Source organism: Mycteria americana, chromosome 24, assembly GCF_035582795.1.
Source record: "Mycteria americana isolate JAX WOST 10 ecotype Jacksonville Zoo and Gardens chromosome 24, USCA_MyAme_1.0, whole genome shotgun sequence".
In the NCBI taxonomy this organism is placed as follows: Eukaryota; Metazoa; Chordata; class Aves; order Ciconiiformes; family Ciconiidae; genus Mycteria; species Mycteria americana.
Window position 1 is genome coordinate 973,719 of NC_134388.1, and position 16,966 is coordinate 990,684.

General features: G+C 49.6%; 1 protein-coding gene across 4 annotated transcripts in view; it reads left to right on the forward strand.

Annotated features, from left to right (window-relative positions):
• The window catches only part of PIP5K1C (phosphatidylinositol-4-phosphate 5-kinase type 1 gamma), a 50,817-nt gene that overhangs the window by 469 nt on the left and 33,382 nt on the right, over positions 1 to 16,966 (forward strand). The gene's annotated exons all lie outside the window — the stretch shown is intronic.

Sequence of the window (16,966 nt, forward strand, 5' to 3'; positions counted from 1 at the left end):
AGTGGTTTAGCCCAGCTGCACCCCCCGGGGGGATCCGAGTGGTACCTGCCGGCCGGGCCCCCCGCATTGTGCCTTGCATCCCATGGGGGGGCTCAGAGTGGTTCGGTCCAGCTCCCCCTTCCCCGGAGTGTGCCACCCCCGGGGCACCGCGTGGTCCCGTCCAACTGCCGCTCCCCCCCCTTCCCCGGGGGCCCAGAATGGTTCCGCCCCCCCCGGGGCAGCCCCTTGGCCCGGGACTCCGCGGGCACCGGCGGAGCGGCCGGGCTGGGGCCGCCGCTTGCTGCGGAGGGGCAGCTGCGACCCCCGGAGCAACGTGCAGGGCACAGCCCGGCTTGCCCGGCTCCGGGGCTTCTCCCTGCCGGCCCCCGCTACCGGCCCCCAGCCCCGGGCGGTCTCGGGGGGCTGCGGCACCCCGGCGCCGGAGCAGCCACCCGCTCGCCCGGCTGGCGAGCAGGACCCCGGGGCTGGGCCGGGAGGGGCCGGGGGTGGCAGCTCGGGGGACGGCGGGTCCCCCCGTGCCTTGGGGAGCTGCTGCGGCTCCCAGCGCTCCCTCCCGCGGGGCCCGGGCGGCCCCTCGGCAGCGTCCATCGGATGCCTCCGGCAGCGGCGCGGGGGAAGGCCGCGCTTGAGGCGGGGAGCGAGCCCGAGCCCGGCTGCACCGCCGGCAGCCCTAGGCAGAGTCCGGGCTCCTCGGCTGGCAGGATCAGACACGTGGGGCTGTGCAAGCGCACCTGCCTCCGCCTTCGCTGCCTAATAATTTATAGCTCATTAACAACCTCAAAATTGCTAGCTTCAGTTTTGCGCGTGACGGTACAGCCCCGCTCCGTTGTTGGGTTGACAAGTTCCTTTGTGGGCCTGACGCGAAGCTCCCGAGCACCTGTCTGAGCCTGAAGTTTATTCAGAGCCTGCTACGAGGTAGACAGGTTTTGGTTGTGTTATGACAGCAATCTCCTTGTCTTCGGGCCTTTAAATGAGGATCATTAGATCTTCTAAAAACCAACAAATTACAGCGGAAGCCATGATTATTTCAGAGATGTCATCTGCCGCGTTGGAGGGGCTGGGCGGAACGTGTAATTTTTGGTAAGGTGCTGAGATTTAGGCAGGTGGCAAGCTGTCCCCGGCCTTCCTGCTTCGGTTCCTTGGTGCTGCGAGGAAGACGGAGGGGCTGGCTGGGTGCGGCTTGCCTTTTCCGAGGCCGCTCGCGGTGCTCCCCACCCACCACTCAGACCTCTTTTTTGGGAGCGTGCTCCCAGCACGGTGTGGTGTGGCTGGTGGGCTTCCAGCTTGTGATGCTGAGGGAGCAAAAGAGAGAACCTCTTGCCAATGAACAATTAAAATATTGTTTATCCTTCTGGTTTCTCTGTCGCCTTTCTGGTTTTTGGGGAGGGTAGAGGATTGTTGCTCAGGACAAGACAAGGTGTCTGCGGAGACTGTTGCTCAGGAGGGGTTTAAGCAGGGAGTGTGTGTTTTTCTTCCCTTTGCAAGTAAATCTGAATTTATGAACCTGTAGGCTGTCTTACCTTCCGCTGATAGTAAAAAAGATGAAACGGAGCCAGTAATCTCACTGATGCTTTGATTTTTCGAGTCAAGTTGCTTACTCCTCACTTGGGTAGCGTCCAAATTGTGTCACTCGGCCTCAGCCACACTTGCAACTGGAGCTCTCAGGAGGGCTGGGGACAACGTGCAGCTAACACGACAGCTAACAAGTATTTTCTGGAAGAGAACAAAACCTGGGGGGACTGGAGGTGGCCCTCGGTGGGCTGTCTGCGAAGGCATGGCTACACCCGCACGCGGGGTGAACTGTGCTGCAGGTCGGGACTGCCGGCTGACGGAGCACGTCGATGTGCTCTGTGGGCCTTGTTGCAGCAGATGGGAATACTATACGCCAGAGCGATGTGCCCGGGAGCGGAGGGGGTTTGTGCTGAATGCCGTCCTGTTCTGTTGATTGTTTCGAAGCTGATGGTGACAAACACGATTTAGCGTGCGCAGTGCTGATGCCCTCGCTGCTGTTTGGAGCAGTGATGGAGGTGGTGAAGTGCTCGTGACCCACCTATACAGGTGCTTCGTGCTGCTCACCTTAATGCTCGTGCAGTTGATGAAGGATTACCAGCATAGCTGAAATTCGCTCCCCAGCTCTTTGCCAGAGAGCGAGGATGGCTGTGTGCTGTGCTCTGACTAAACAAACGTGGTGGGATTATTCCAGACCGTGGGTCAGGTCAGCAAAGACCTTCCCCAAGTGCTCAGTAAATATTGAGAGGGGAGCCAGTTAGGCTGGTACAGGAGTAAAACTGGATGGAGGAGAGGGGCTGAAAGTCAGGGAAGCCTTGACAGTGGGTTGACTTAAGGCATGGAGAGTCTTCTGAAGGAGTCTCATAATATGCTTTGAGGGAGAAAACCTCATCTAGTGCCAGCAGCTGGGCTCATACGTGAACACACAGGCCCAATTCGTCCCTTTTGGAGAACGTGGCTTTGAGGTTTTTAAAAGTTTTTAACCACTGTGGTTGAAAAGGGACTTTCAAAATCTGATGGGTGTAAAAGGCTGCTGTGCCTCCTCCCCGAATCCACACCCTCTTGCCCTGGGAAGGGCCTGCAGGGAGTGTAATGGACTGTTCACCCCCTTTTGGTGCGGAGAGCAGAGCTTTCACAGGGGCGGAGGCGGTGTGCGGAGGCACTGTGTGTGTGGGGGTGACAGGCGAGCACCGGGATCGTTCAGGGTGGGGTGCCCTGACCCCAGAAGCGGTTGGGTGAGGAGAGGGCACATCACCACCCCTCTGCCTGGGTGCAGCCCGGAGACAGAGGGCCTGGAAACCTCCTTTTGTCCAAGGGGGCTCAGATTATTGGAGAGCTGTTGGTACAACACTGATAGCAAAACTGGTCTCCACCATCTTGTTGCAAAGGTGGAAATTATCAGCCTGATGGGGAAGTAGAGTTGACGTCCGACTTATTTCCATTTCTCACATCTCCTGTTGTATGGGTTGCAGTCTGCCCATCATTTATGGCTTAGAGCCTGGGCAGAAGCCTCCAACGTGTTCTTCAGGGTTGAATTCCTCTGCTTTAGGGAGCTGAAATGATTTAACAAGTATTTATGCTCTTGTTCAACAGTTGTCTCACTGTACCCAGAGCTGGAGATAGCAAAGTGGAGATCCCGGCCCCAGCCAGTGGTGCCGAGTGTGCTGGATGCTGGCGGCACCTGTAAGGCCATCTGCAAAAAGCACTGGGAGAGCGTTGATTGCGACAGACGAAGAACAGTATTGCAGCTCTTCCCTCTCTGCAATGATAACTTTGAAGTGACTTTTGAAGGGTTGCTGGAAGCAATTTTTTCAGTGAGCAGATTAGAGATAAGAGAAGAATTCCACCCCGTGGGGCACAAGCAGTTCAATCCATACCAACGTGATGGAGAGGGAAATTGGAGAGAGCTTATCAGCTTGAGGAAAAATCAAATGTAAACATCATCCCCAGCATGATTATGGTTCACAGCTTAGTTGGATGTCACATGCCTCTTTCCCGTGAAATGGTGCTAGCGAAGATGATGACAGAGGGAGTCAGCTAGGCAAAAACAGACAGAAAAACACCCTGCGCCTTGAACTTTTAAAGACCCTGCAGTTACTTCACAGTCAATAAGTCACAGCTCAGCTGCAGGGAAGGAGGAAGGCAATGGAAATAGAATTCGGGCTGCTCTGGCAAATTAGTTGTCCTTTAAGATGTGAATCAGCTGGAAACAAATAGGGAAGCTGGGATTATGGGGCCTGGGAGCTGCAAAGGGCAGTATTTGTATGGCAGGGAGATCTGGGCACTGCCCCGAAGGGTGCTGAGCCTGCCTGTATCGGTGTCAGGACAGCCTGAAGAACGAATCCCCGAGAACCCAGGAAGAAGAATGATTAATCTAATTTTCATTAACTAGCATTTGGCATTGACCTGTATATAATAGCCTGTTACGCTGCTGCTGGATCTGTGGCTGGCAAAGCTGCTGCCGCCGTGTCCCACTTGGGAAGCTCGCTGGGCCTCTCCAGAAGGGCTCCTCAGGGAGTGACCTGAGTGGATTTAGTATGAGCAGTGCATAATTTGGGAACGATTATTGAAGTGATTCACTGACATGACCATTATGGGCTCTCGCCAGATGCACAATCTTATTAAATATGATTTTCCCATATAAGGTGGTTGCAGCCTGAAAAGCAGCAGCAGGAATTCCAGTGCTCGCTTTCTTCATGAACACGTCTTTCAACTGCAGCCAGTCGAGTCCAGAAATAGGTCTGCCAGGGCTGTGTGATACCCTGACAAAGGCTCTGAGAGCCCTTCTCATTGCATGCTGCTTACATCTTTGTCACATTTGATTATTCCCATCCATCTTCTCAGGCTGCCAAGCATATTCCTGTAGACCAGGATTAATCTATAGAGGCTTGGCAGGTGCCTCGCTCCCGACATGGATGCGGTACCCGCGTGCTCTCTGGGACCCTACCGGCATGAGGTCAGTTCCCATCTGTGCGTATGGGAACTGCAAACGTTACACGGGTATAATTAACTCGCAGCTCGCCAGTCAGAAAACGTTGCACCTTTTGCACCACACTGGGGAATGTCAGAAGTGGAGTTGGAGGGGGAAATGTTTGCTAGCTCCCACTGCAAGGAGGGTTTGGCTGTGGTTAGGTGGGAGTGACCTTCAGCAGGCTGGTTCGCACGCTCTGCTCCCGCTAGCAGCGTGGCCATAGAGCTGCTGGTCGTGTTGCTCGCAGGAGATGCTCCCTTTTGCAGCCTGGCTGTGAGAAAGCAGGAGCCAAAATGGGTCCTATCCTCCCCAGATGGTCTGATCGCATGGGTGCACCCTCCCTGATCTCCCCTGGAGCCTGTGGTGCCAGGGGAGCTGGCAGGAGCAGCGGGTATCGGAGCAGGCTGCCGATTTTGAGGCATGTTCTCTAGACCCTGGAAAGTTTAAAGCAGAGGCCTTGGCACCTCCTTTTCTCAAAGGTGCATGTGTGGGGAGAGGGGTGACTGTGTATGTTTGAACTCGTAAATAGCAGCAGAACAGTAGAAGAAGGCCTAGGTGGGGTTTTTTGTTTCCCATTAAGTTTTTCCAGGTCTCTAACCAAAATTTCTGATAGTCTCCTTTAAATTTGATTTCTGTAATAACCCAGTTGACAGTGTCACTTTCCTTCAGCTATCTCCTGAGCTGTTGCCTTCTAGGCCTGCAAGCTGGGTTGCCTTGTGAATGTGCCCAAACCCAGAATTTCTTAGTCACATTGGACTGGATGTCTGTGATCACATCCGTGGGGCTGGGCAGAAGCTATTTTTAAGGCATCATGCAGGTGCAAAGCCCTAGTTGTTTGGTGTGGGTTCCCAATAAGTAGCTACTGTCGGGGCAATACTTCTGTGTGGTATTTTGCCATTTCTAAATCATCCATGGCTGGTGCAGACACTCAAAGGAGCAAAATATTGCCATTTTCTGTAAGTCTTTGGCAAAGCAGAACTCCTGGCACAAGCGCCCTCTCTGTGTTCGCTGCCTATTGATGGTGCACCACTCCATGTTCGTCCAACAAACAAGTGCAGCCGCTTGCGTTTTCCTCGAACAGGAAGGATGCTGTAAAGAAAATGTGTGCCGTGCTGAGCCCCTGCCTGCCCGGGGCTGCCCATCCCTTCCGCTGCATGAATGCACTCACGGCAAAGAAACGACGGGAGCACAGCAGAAAGGTAAATCAAGGCACTGCGAGAGACTGGAAACAAAAGGTAGTTTAACACTGAAATGAAACAACAAAAGCGCAAGAAAGAGGGTCATGTAAAAAAACCAGACTGGTGGCCTGTGTGAAGTGAGTTTTGTCTTGATCCTTACCAGCACTGACCTTCTCAGCAGAGCAGCCAGGCGTTGCTCACCTACCTGCCTGGGGAGCTGTGTGCCAAAAGGAAAAGCATCTGCTGGCTTTCCCAGGCTCTCCACCTCCTCTCTGGATAACTAGCAGACCGAGTCTGTGGAAGGGGAGCCTGGCCTCTCCAAGCAGCCCTAAAAGAGCCAATGATAATAAGGTAATGTTGGGGTTTTTCCTTCTTTAGGTAGATCTTAGAAATACTCTATTCCCAAGCAGCCTGGCACTTGTTTGTTTGAGTTTTTCAGTGTTGCCAGTAGCTGAGTTAACCTCAGGACTTTCTGGGAAACGTTTTCTGTAATTAAAAAGCTAAAAGTGATCAGAGCAGCTTTTCTGTCACTTCGTCTCTTCTCACCCACATATTTAAGCAGAAAATGCTGTCAACCCCTAATTAAGTGTCATCTTCTTCCATCATGTGTTCTTGTGGCTTCCCCAGCTTACGTGTGGGTTTTTGCACTGGCTTGCGGTGAATAACCCAGGCTGAGTCAGAGTACGTGCTGCGGCGGTGAGGAAATCAGGAGGCTTCAACGTATTCGATTGCCCTGGTGTTCACAGCCCGTCCGATGCCGCCGGTCACTGCTAACCGCGACTTGTTTCATCATCTCGCAGCTCTGGGGAGAGGCCGCGAGTCTCTCACTGTATGAGTTAGCCTCTTTTGCTTCTCTTCCAGCTTTCTTTGAATACAGCAAAACCACCACTCTTCCCTAATTCTCTTTAGTTGTACACATTTGTATTTTTTAAAGAGTCAGTGTGTAATGTGAAGGGTTCTCTTAAATATTTTACTGTAACACAGAAACAGGCTGGAATAATTGGTATTTGAAGAATAGCAGCATTATTTTATAGCATGGAGATTGCATATTCTGTACAGTTGCATCTCTGGCAAATGATTGTTCCTAGAGCTGTCCCTCTGGATAATTGCACGGCTTTGCAGCCGTTAGATCTGGAGTTGCAGAAAATGAACCTCACAATGTCCAATCACTGCCTGTACGGTTTGCATTCAGTGCGATCAGTGTAAAAAGCTTTGCAGACTCATCGAGGGGGCACAGTCCTCATCTCCTCTGTAATTAGCAGAATCTGCACATTCTCTTTGCAGAATTTGCTATTGGAGAGGGTGGGAAAGACTTCCTGGGAGAAAAGAGAAGTTGGAAACCGGCTGTTTGCTTCTCTGGCATCTACACAGTTGCAGACTTGCTTGTTGCGTCAGTAGTGTTTGGACAGGAAGGGCCCACGTTCGGTAGCACACCTGTAGCTGCTCCTGCTGCTCAAGGCGCTCATTGATCCGGCAAAGGAAACCGGGTCACAGCCCGGGGTTTGTCACAAGACCAACCTGGGCAGATACGCTGCCGCTTCTGAAAGGGCCTGGAGATTAGCTGAGCATGGGAACACCACATGCAACAAGCTCGTGTCTTTGTTCTGTGTGAAACAGCTCAATGTCCTGAACTCGGAGGAATTAACGGATTAAAAGGCAAGGGCAGCTTTGCCATGTTTGCAGTCATTAAAACGGAGCAGCGCGCTGTTGGGACGGTACTGTTAGTGATGTGGGCTGGTGGGGAGCTTGGTACTGGTCAAACTCACTTTACTGCATAACATTAAATCTCTCCCAGCCATGCAGGGGAATGATGTTTAATTCAGCTTCTGCCTTGTGCTCCAGCTGCCACTGTTAAGACTTTACTGCTTCTGCGTTCTGGATTTGCAGTGGTCCCGTTGGTGCCTGCAGTAGCTGTTGCTGAGCAATGCTCTCACGTGGGGCTTGGTGGCTCCTGCAAAATTAGTTCTCTGTGCTTTGAGGGTCCGTGTAGCCAGAGTAGTTAATGACTCTTCATTTAAACTTGGTGATGCTTTCTCTGATGAAGCTCTGTCAAACTACTGACTCTTCAAATGCAAATTCTCTGTGTTCCTGTACCATGGTAGACGCCTCCTAATTTCTTCTCCAGGAGATCTGGGAGCGCTTTGACCTCAACCAGCACTGAGTTCCTGGAGGAAAGGCAGCTCATCAGCAGAGGAAGGGGAGTGCTGGGCTGGGAGCCAGTTGGGTCCCTACTCTTTCACTGAATTTTTAGTAATTCAGAGTAATTCCACAGCTGTTTCATGTTTTTTCCGTAGGAGGCAAAGAGATCTGTTGCTTTTGAGGCTGGGTAGTTGAGTTCACGCAGTCGTTTGGCAGGGCTGGTGTTGGAAGCCTGTCCTTAATGTAACTCAAACTCTGGACACGTCGGGATGCTGCCCTTCAAAATGAGTGTCTTGAATGTGTCAGACCATGCTGGTTGACCATGTTATGATTCTGCAAGTGTAGAATTAGTCAAGATTATTTTGCCCTTTCATTTGCTGCCCTTTCGTTGCTTCTTTTCTTCCTCTTGGAGTTTCCCATTCTCAGTTGCTGCTTTATATTCTGTCACCTCAAGTTAAGGTCCAGATCTCCAGTGGCTGAGATGGCCACTGAGACTGGTGAAGCACAACCTGATGGAGTTGAGGACTGACACAAAAAACACATGTAATCTCCATTAAAAGAGCATCGTTTGCAAAGTCAGTCTCTTGTGAGTTCAGGCTTGATGCACAAACTTACTTTCTGCCTCCCTGGTCAAGGCTGGATGTACTCCACCTCCGTGTGTGCCACCTGAGCAGACTGTGTCTTGCTCAGCCCCACGTGCGGCAGGAAGGATGGGGAGGAATGAAGTAGGTAGAATAAAAGTGGTGCTGCCTTATATTTAAAGCAGGAGTAATGTAGGTCATCTTAATCTTGCACTCCCTCCTCCCCTTCCTGCAGGATGGGAGAGAGTCCCAGCCACGTGCGCTGCAGGGCGGCAGTGAGGTGGGACAACCTTCGCTCTGCTGCTTTCTACCTTTGGAGCATTTTGTGATCTTTGCAGGCTTTTCTACTAGTTTATTACCTACCAAAGGAAAAAAAAATCTCTCCAATGGTAGAGCAGAATAGTGTTGTTTCTGTGCATGAAATGAATGGCTTCAGGGTGTTCCCAATTATTTCTTAGGGTGGAATTCCTGATTTGTGGGTGGAGCTGATTTTGTTTAAAGGGCAAGTTAAGAGCATCCTCCTGAGCTCTTGGATATTTACTTCATTTTTCTCCAGTTGAAATTGGGCAGCAGTGCAGTTACAGTACTGCTTCAGTTATTGTGTGAATACTTGTATAAACACCTTTCTAATGCTAGTCCTTTCAGCTCTCCAGTCATTAGAGTTTGGTTCAGAAGGGCTGCATGTGGTTTTTCATTTTTCATTCAGGGCTGTACAAGCTCAGGTAATTAAGGCCACTTTGCACCAATTTGAGCAACTTGAGTGTTGGGAGTAATTTCAGTTGGCGCATCAATACAGCTCAAAGGGTTTGGAGCACTTGAGAAATATTTTTATGTAATTGGCAAGTTTTGAGAGATTTTGTGAAATCTTTCCAAAGCTCAAGACGCATCTCCGAAGCACTGCAAGGCTCACGGCAGGCTGCCGTACCTTAAAACGGACGATCTTATCAACATGTGCATCAGTGGAGGAAACGCTGACAGCAGTATGTGCTGCTTGCTCACTGTGTCGACACAGTCAATAAGATCTTGGGGGTTACAACAGCTGAGATGAGACACGGCTGGTTTGCTGCTCTTGGAGCCGGCTCGGTTTCGTTACTGCTTTGTCTGAAGCAGGTCAGCTTCTGGCCAGCCAGAAGCTGGCGGCCCAAGTGTCATCTCTGATGTCCATTGATTTTACTCAAGGTCCTGAAGATCTGAGGGATTGAAGAAAAGCCTTCAGGTTTGGCATAAGCCTAGAAACACAAGTTTCCATTTTCCAAAGTACAATGAAAACGATTAGCTGGAGTCTCCCATTGCCACCAGTCGGGTGTCCTGGTGGCTTCCTGCAGGATGCCTAGCTCTCCTCTAAGCGTAGAGTTGGGAACTGAAGTTCACGCTAGCTTTGTGATACTGATGATGTCTACTGTGCCAGTTAAGGTGTGGAGAGGGAAGACTCTAATGCAAGGCAGAAGTGACGGTACTTTGCTAACCACTCTAAAAAGACAGGGAAAATTTGCCCGTGTCTTAATGCTCGCTTGTCGTGTTTGGTGCTTTCTGTGACCTGGGCATTAGCACGAGCAAAGTATTACTAAAGCCTCTAGTGTGGGCAGGATACAGCAGCTGATGTCAAAGATGCTGCAGTAGTTTTCTTTCTATAGTCTCTCTGCATATCTGATGGATGAAATTTTGCGGATTTTTCAAGGCAAAATTGTCCATTACTGCATTTTTCAAAGGGAGGCAGCTGGCTAAAATCATCATCTGGCTGAGTGCTCCTTCCCTGAATGTGTGCCTGATGGCACTTCATGCAGTCAGTCACTCCATTTAGATGCTGATGTGAAACTTGGTTCTCTCTCCGATTTCTTGATTTCACAGTTTCTGTCCATGCAGCTGGTTCTGCAGCGTGTGCATCCCCACGCCAAGAGGAAGGGGTAATGTGATCAGAAGTCCTACGCGCTGCCGAGAGGGCAGATGTAATACCTGATACTGCTTGTCTTCTCTTTAAATGTCACTTTTAAATGGGTGTCGTCTTTAAAATGACAGTTTTCCTTTCTGTATGTATTCGGTGCTGCTCTCGCCATCTGTCTGGATGCATGTTGATGGGGGCAGCGTACAAAACGGGATAGAATTTGCTGGCAGAAATGCAAACTATAGAGCTGTAAAATGGTCCGTAACTTCAAAGCTGGAACAAAGACAGAAGAAAATTATACCGTCTTGAAGCTGTACTTGTCAATGTTAAATGACATGCTCTTCAGTTACAGGGCAAACGCTTGCCTAGGTGGAATCCAGAAATAAGGCAAAGTTTTTCAGTTTGGCCTAACAGGTGGTGATTATTTGTGGGTTTAAATAGCACATGTTATGGGGTAATTTTTGTGTTGGTAAGGACTGTTTGTTCAGTGATCAGAACTGAAATCTGGAAGGCTAACAATTGCCTTTGCTTAATTTACTAGTTTTTTTTCCTGTAATGCTAACTTATGTTATAAGATAATTAAGTTTTTCTAGGGGGTGCATATTGTGCTGTATTTTGTAGCTTTTGATACGCATACTATTTGTTTGTGGTTTTGTTTTTTTTTTTTTAATTCCAGGATACTTCCTCTCAAACTGGCATCTCTTCAGGCTTCAATTAATTTTGATGGAAGAGAAATGATGACATAGTGTTTCTCCACCTTAGTCTCAGAGGGTTGGATGTTTGTTTTCATTTTGGTATTAAGTAGGAGTCACTAGTGGATTAACTAACTAGGACGCGCTTTTGAGAAAGAGGCTCCTAGACTGGTAATGCAAGAAAATGCTTATTAAAGAAAATGAGAAACTGGAGGAACGAACATCCTGAAACCGCTAATTGCTTCTGCGGCTTCTTCGCGGATTGGTCCCATGCATTTCCTGTGTATAATTGCAGTCTTCGCTGCAGCTCCCTTGCAGGAGCCTCGAAGTCCTGATAAACGTGGGTCTGTCTTTAAAATGAAGCAAAAAGACTGTGTACTTTGTCAGACAAGACAGTTATATTTCAGTTAAAGACAGCAATTGCCTTATCTCTTTCACTTTGGTATAATAAACTGGGTTGCTCCTCATATAGCAGATGCAGGGCTGGCCAATATAGGGTGGTGTTAAATTGAAGACCCTCCCGAGATGAAATGCTGGTAGTGGACTGCTAGTCAGGACTCCGTCAGGCTTCGAAGAACGTGGTAATTGGGAGGAACTTCATTTAATACATGACTGGTAGGATGGCAATGCATGAGCTTCCACGAGATATTGAGATTCAAGGTTTATAACTGATCCCAGAGAGATGCTATGGCTTCTCTAACTCTCAGGTTTTAAAACACAAAGAGTGGTTTTATTTTGAATCTTTTTTCTAAACTGAAAACTAGGAGCGCAAGGAGGCTGGAAGTGACCAGCATGAAGAGCAAACTGTAACCTAGAGGAACGAGGTGGGTTTTTACAGTATCTGAAGAAATGAAATTTAAATGCAAGTTTTCCTGTGAGGTGGGGTGAAAAACAGCTTAATCTGTAAGGGTGAGGTGGGGTGAAAAATGACTTAATCCAAGGCCTGCGGGAGAGAGGGATAAGATGTGCCTGAATGGCAGCTGTTCATGTAAAGGAAAAAATAATATATTGCAGGCAGAAGTGGCAAGTGCTGCCTGTCACTTAATGTTTTCTGTTAGAGCTCCTGCTTTTGGTTGCTTTGACTTGCAAGATAATGGTCTCCAAACATCCTTTGCCTTATGGCTGGCCTTTAAGTTCTGGCAAAACTGATGCACCCATTTTGGTGAAGAGGAAGCCAAGAAGTATTGCCCCATCCAGAACTTCAGAGCTTGGTCAGGTCCATCCTTAAATGGCATTGCAGTATGTGCAGGATGGTTCTGCTTCATCAGACCTGCCTTTTTCTCTTCCCATGGAAAGCCATCAGCACCTGACTGCTCTAAGCCTTCTAACTTCTATTTTGCTGTGCTTTGTAAAAATAACTCGCCCGTTAAAATCTCCCTGGCCTCACCGGTGTGGCCTGAGGGGTCCCACTGCTTGGTGGGTGCAGATCGATAGGCTTGAGCCATCTGGCCTGGAAGAAGATTATGGGGTTGGGAGCCAGGAAATGTAGAGTTTAAGCCATGGGACTTCCCATGTCAGCCCTGTGTATCTTACCTTACCCATTGAGAGCTGTTAGGTAGCTGTTGGCCAGCGTTACCGCACACTTCTGTCTCTCTTCCTCCTACCCCACAACACATGCCACTGTCATAAACCAGAGAGCCGGCAGCTCCCAGCTGAGTTGGGAGGGTTGTTCATGGTTGTTCCTGGTCTGAGTTGGGAGGGTTGTGCCTGGTTCAGGACTGTTTTATGACCTGTGTGACCAGAAGTTGTTCCCAGCTGCACCTTGAACTTACACACTTACATCAGTGCACGTGTATGAGCCATGTGGCCAGCCAGACTGGGCTCTTCCCGAGATGGTCACTTCTCTTTGCAGCCCGATGTTCTTCAGTTGTTGCTTTCTGTGTTTAATGAATGCCTTTCATTAAAGCAGGGCTGCTCTGAAACCCACAGCCCGAGAGCTGGGGGCTCTGGAAAGCTGGGAAAAGAGCTGACCCAGCTGGCTGTGGTTCAGCTCCACAGTAACTTGTTTTCTTTCACGTAATAACAATCTACTGTCAAACACATCCTAGGAACCACAAAATCGCTTCCAAAAGACCTTGACCACTCCTATATCCCGTGCAAGTGGTGTAAGCGCAGGATACAAAGGGTAAGCGCGACACTTGCCCGGTGCGCAACTCAGCAATGACCATGGTCCCCATTCTTCTGAATCCCAAACAGCACTGCTGCTTGCAGAGGGGCTTGTGGCTGAAGTGGGTATGAACGTGTGCGGCAGCCTCTGGGAAAATAGTGCCAGAAACCTGAAGTGTCCTCGGCACCCGGGGTGCCTTTGGGAGTTTGAGGATAACCAGTGCCTCAGAGTTCTGTTGGCGTAGCACTTTGGGAGCCCAAGTGCTCTTTTGGATTTTGCTCTTTGTTCTTTTGCATCTTTAGTTTGGACGTGTACCTGTACAGAGTCTGGAGCAGAGCTTGTTCCCAAACGAGTAAATAAGTGGACGTAGCTGCACTTGGTTAAATAGAAGTAATAAATGCCTGGCTCAGCCTCCAAGTGAAAACCCTCCAGGCTGGGCTGGAGGAGCTGCTTTACTGACCTAGCTTTTGAGCAAGCTGCAGATCTGTGCCAGAAAGAGCCTGTCCTTCAGCTCGTGGCACCTGTATTGGAGGAGGCTGTCCATGATCATCAGTGTAATGCAACTGAAACATCCCTGTAGCCCAGGATAGGCAGCAGGTTCTCTCTTTCTGCCATCTATGTGTGTCTCACCTGTTTGTATTTCCTACTAAGAGCTCTAGAAGTGTTTTTAAAAATTTAATCATTTTTTAGGTAACTTATTTTCAGCTGATGGCTGAGTCACTGGCTGCCATGCTACAGCCAGGATCCCAGGGAGAGAAGAGACTACTTGCTGAAACGGAGTTACGATTTTTGGCAGCACACTTCATCTTTTGAGCTTGTTCTGCTGTGGCTTGTTTTGTTCCGTCTGTTCAGGTGCCTTTGTTAGAGCAGAGCAGGAGCACCCGACCAAAACACTCTAGTCACAGAGAGCAGAAGTGGCCTTAGCAAGGCTGGTGGGAAAAGAACATGGTGGTGAGCAATCATTTAAATTTATTCTTAAGCTACAGCCTCCACGCCTTGCGGGTTTAGCTTTTGCCCTAGAGGTCCTTCGACAGTCTCGGAGCCCGGGTATGTGGTCTGTCTAGAGCTGCTGCTGCTGCAGGGGACGTTCGCTCACAGAGCCCCCATGGAGGAGAGGGCTGGAGGCTCGGTACCACTCCTGGGTACCAGCCCCCTCAATCTGGGGGAGAGAGGAGGTGTTGGCGTGTCCAGGGAGGGGGGGATCCATCTGAAGGAAAGGATTTGCAGTAGCTGGGGTGGATTAAGCAGAGTTTGCTCCTAAAGAGCTGGCTAGCCCTCACCGTGCTTGCCATGGGGTTTGGATGGGTTGTGCGAAATCTGTGCTGCCTGTGCAGGAAGAGGGCGCAGGCAGTGCGGTGGCAGGGTGCTGTGAGGAAGGCAGAGGACGCAGTGATGGGAAGCAGCAAAACGCCAGCCAGACCTGGCCTTCTGCCACATGTGAGTTGGGGTAGTTAATTTTGAATGAGGCCAAGAAATCTCTGATAGCTTGGTGCCTAACGAGCTCAGATGAGACATGCATGCAGCTGGAGAGCTTGAATTTCTAGTTGTTACGGCAGCAAAAGCTTGGGTTTATTTAGAAGTAGATCTCTCGAACAAAGATGTATCACTGGTCCGCTTTTCCTATCATGTCTTTTTAACTGCATGTTTTTAGTGGGACCTGGTCAACTTGAAAACTACATCTGAATTGCATAGAGGGCATGCTCTTTGAGGGGCTGTATCACAAACACATGCTCTAAAAACAGGTCCAGAAATTCAACCTGGTGCTTTTACCTTGACATCTGTTTCTGAAACAGGTAGAAGCTACAGATGTCCCCCACCTCCTCTCCCAGCCAGACCTTGTCCTCAGCGTTGCGATGCAAATCTGTACGTACGTGTGCATGTTGCAGTGTTGTCAGCAGCACCTGTGGCAACCTGGAAGTGTTTCGTGAAGGAGAGTTTACTCAACCCGATGCGAGCAGCCTAGCAAAAGGACTTTATATCCAGTGACACGTTGTACGCAACCCTGTTCTGAAATCCCCTTTCAAGTCTTCGGTGTTTGAGCACCCCTGGAAAATCTCTGTCAAGTGACATTAACAAGAGCAGAATTAAATCTTAGAGGATTTAGTCGAGCAGCTTTGGCTACGGAGTAAATCAGGAAATACCCCACTCATTAAAAACCCAGGTGCCTCTTCAGGATGATTTGTGAAGGGTGGCCTGCAGACAAAACAACTGTTTTCCTTTTGGAGTTTGCTGTTGGTTGGGATGCTGAGCTCCCACAGGTTTAAAGCTGTGCTTACTGTGGTAACTTCTCTATATCCTGGTGTTGTGGTAGGTGGTTACTGTGAAACTTCAGGTAGATTTCTTTACCTGCCATGACTGCAGTAACTGGACTTCAACACATCTTTTAGAAGGTCAGAAAATGGAAAATTTGGGAAGGTGGATATCTTTCTTGAGTTGTATTCTTCTATTTCAATGTACTTTAGTCTGAGAATAATTCTTGACGGTGAATAAGCAAGGGGAGTAAGCTGTCTGTGAAGTAAAGTCTGTAGGAAGACACTTTTAAATGGTGGAAGCGATAAACAATCTGACCCATCCCTCCTGGATCAGAGGTGCCGACTTTGTTTAGCTGCAGAACCCTCTGTGAGAAAGGGCTGAGAGATAAAATAGGGGGGATAGTTGGTCGCTGTCTTGTACAGCTTGCAGTCCAGCACTTGTTGTGTCTGCTGTGCTGCTCCTACAGGCAGCTTGAATGATTTCTTTGACTTGCCAGTGCTCTCCCAAGACAGGTTGAGATCCTTCGGAGGGATACCAGAGAAGCAGTATTGTAAAGGAAACCAAGCTGATGTTGTGCAAAAGCATCCTCCTGCTTTCTAGTTAAAGGGGGTTTGCCCACTCAGTAACAGTATCCTGTGCTATTTATCAGTTTAGGAAGTTTTGGGATTGGCTACAGTGAAGTGGCTTTTTCCAGCCACCGATTCCTCGTTCCGTGCCTAGTACCAGCCCTGCAGGTCTCCTCGCAGAGATGGCGAGTTGCAAAGGGAGCTCGCGAAGCTCGGATGGTGGAGAAGAGCCTCCAGCAGCCCTAATCCCTACCTGGCCAGGAGGTGCCGAGGTCTGACGTTAAGCCTCGTGCAGCTAAAGCATGAGCCGTGCCACACTGCAAACCCTGTGTATTTGGGGCAGAATAACTGCTCTGGCTCTGGCAAGCAGTGTGTAACCTCGGATTAGTCAGCTCGCACATCTCCCTCTTTATTAGTGGCACTTGGAGAATAGCGTAAGGGAGGATGCAGCTGAGCATCCTTTCCCTGCACAGAGGTAGGACACTGTGTGTGTTAAAAGTGCTGAATCCTGCTTCTAGGCAGGAGCCTGCAGGCAGGGAGATAGCGATGCTCAGAAAACAAAGGAGGGAAGTGAATTCTGGACCCAGCCTTCGCAAAGTTGTCTTGTGCTTCTCTGACCTGGGGTTGGGAAATGGCTCTCTGGCAGCTGAAAACTCCATCTGAACACAGAAAAAGAGTCCCAAGGGCTGCCTGGGGTCACGTGCTACATTCAGGTCCCCAATGTTTTTGCAATGCGACTAGAAAGACAACAGGAGGTTCTCTGACTTCTCGCTGCTGAGCTACAGCTCTCCCAGAAGCCATGAGATGCTCCTGTGAGCAGAGCTGGTGGGTTGGGACCATCTAGCAGGGGATGAGAAGCTTATCCTACCCCTGAGCAAAGGGAAGGGAGCAACTGGATGTTGTTCTAGCTGTTCTGGATGATTGTGAGGAATGTGACTTCAAAGTCCTTCAGCCTTTTATGGCCTTGCTCTAAATTGGCGTCGTGGTTTTAAAGTGGTGCCACTGTGCCTGGATGTCGTCACAGGTACAGAGAGCTGGCTCTGTCCTGGAGAGGTTACGCTTCCTGCCGCGATGTTTGCTGTCTCTAA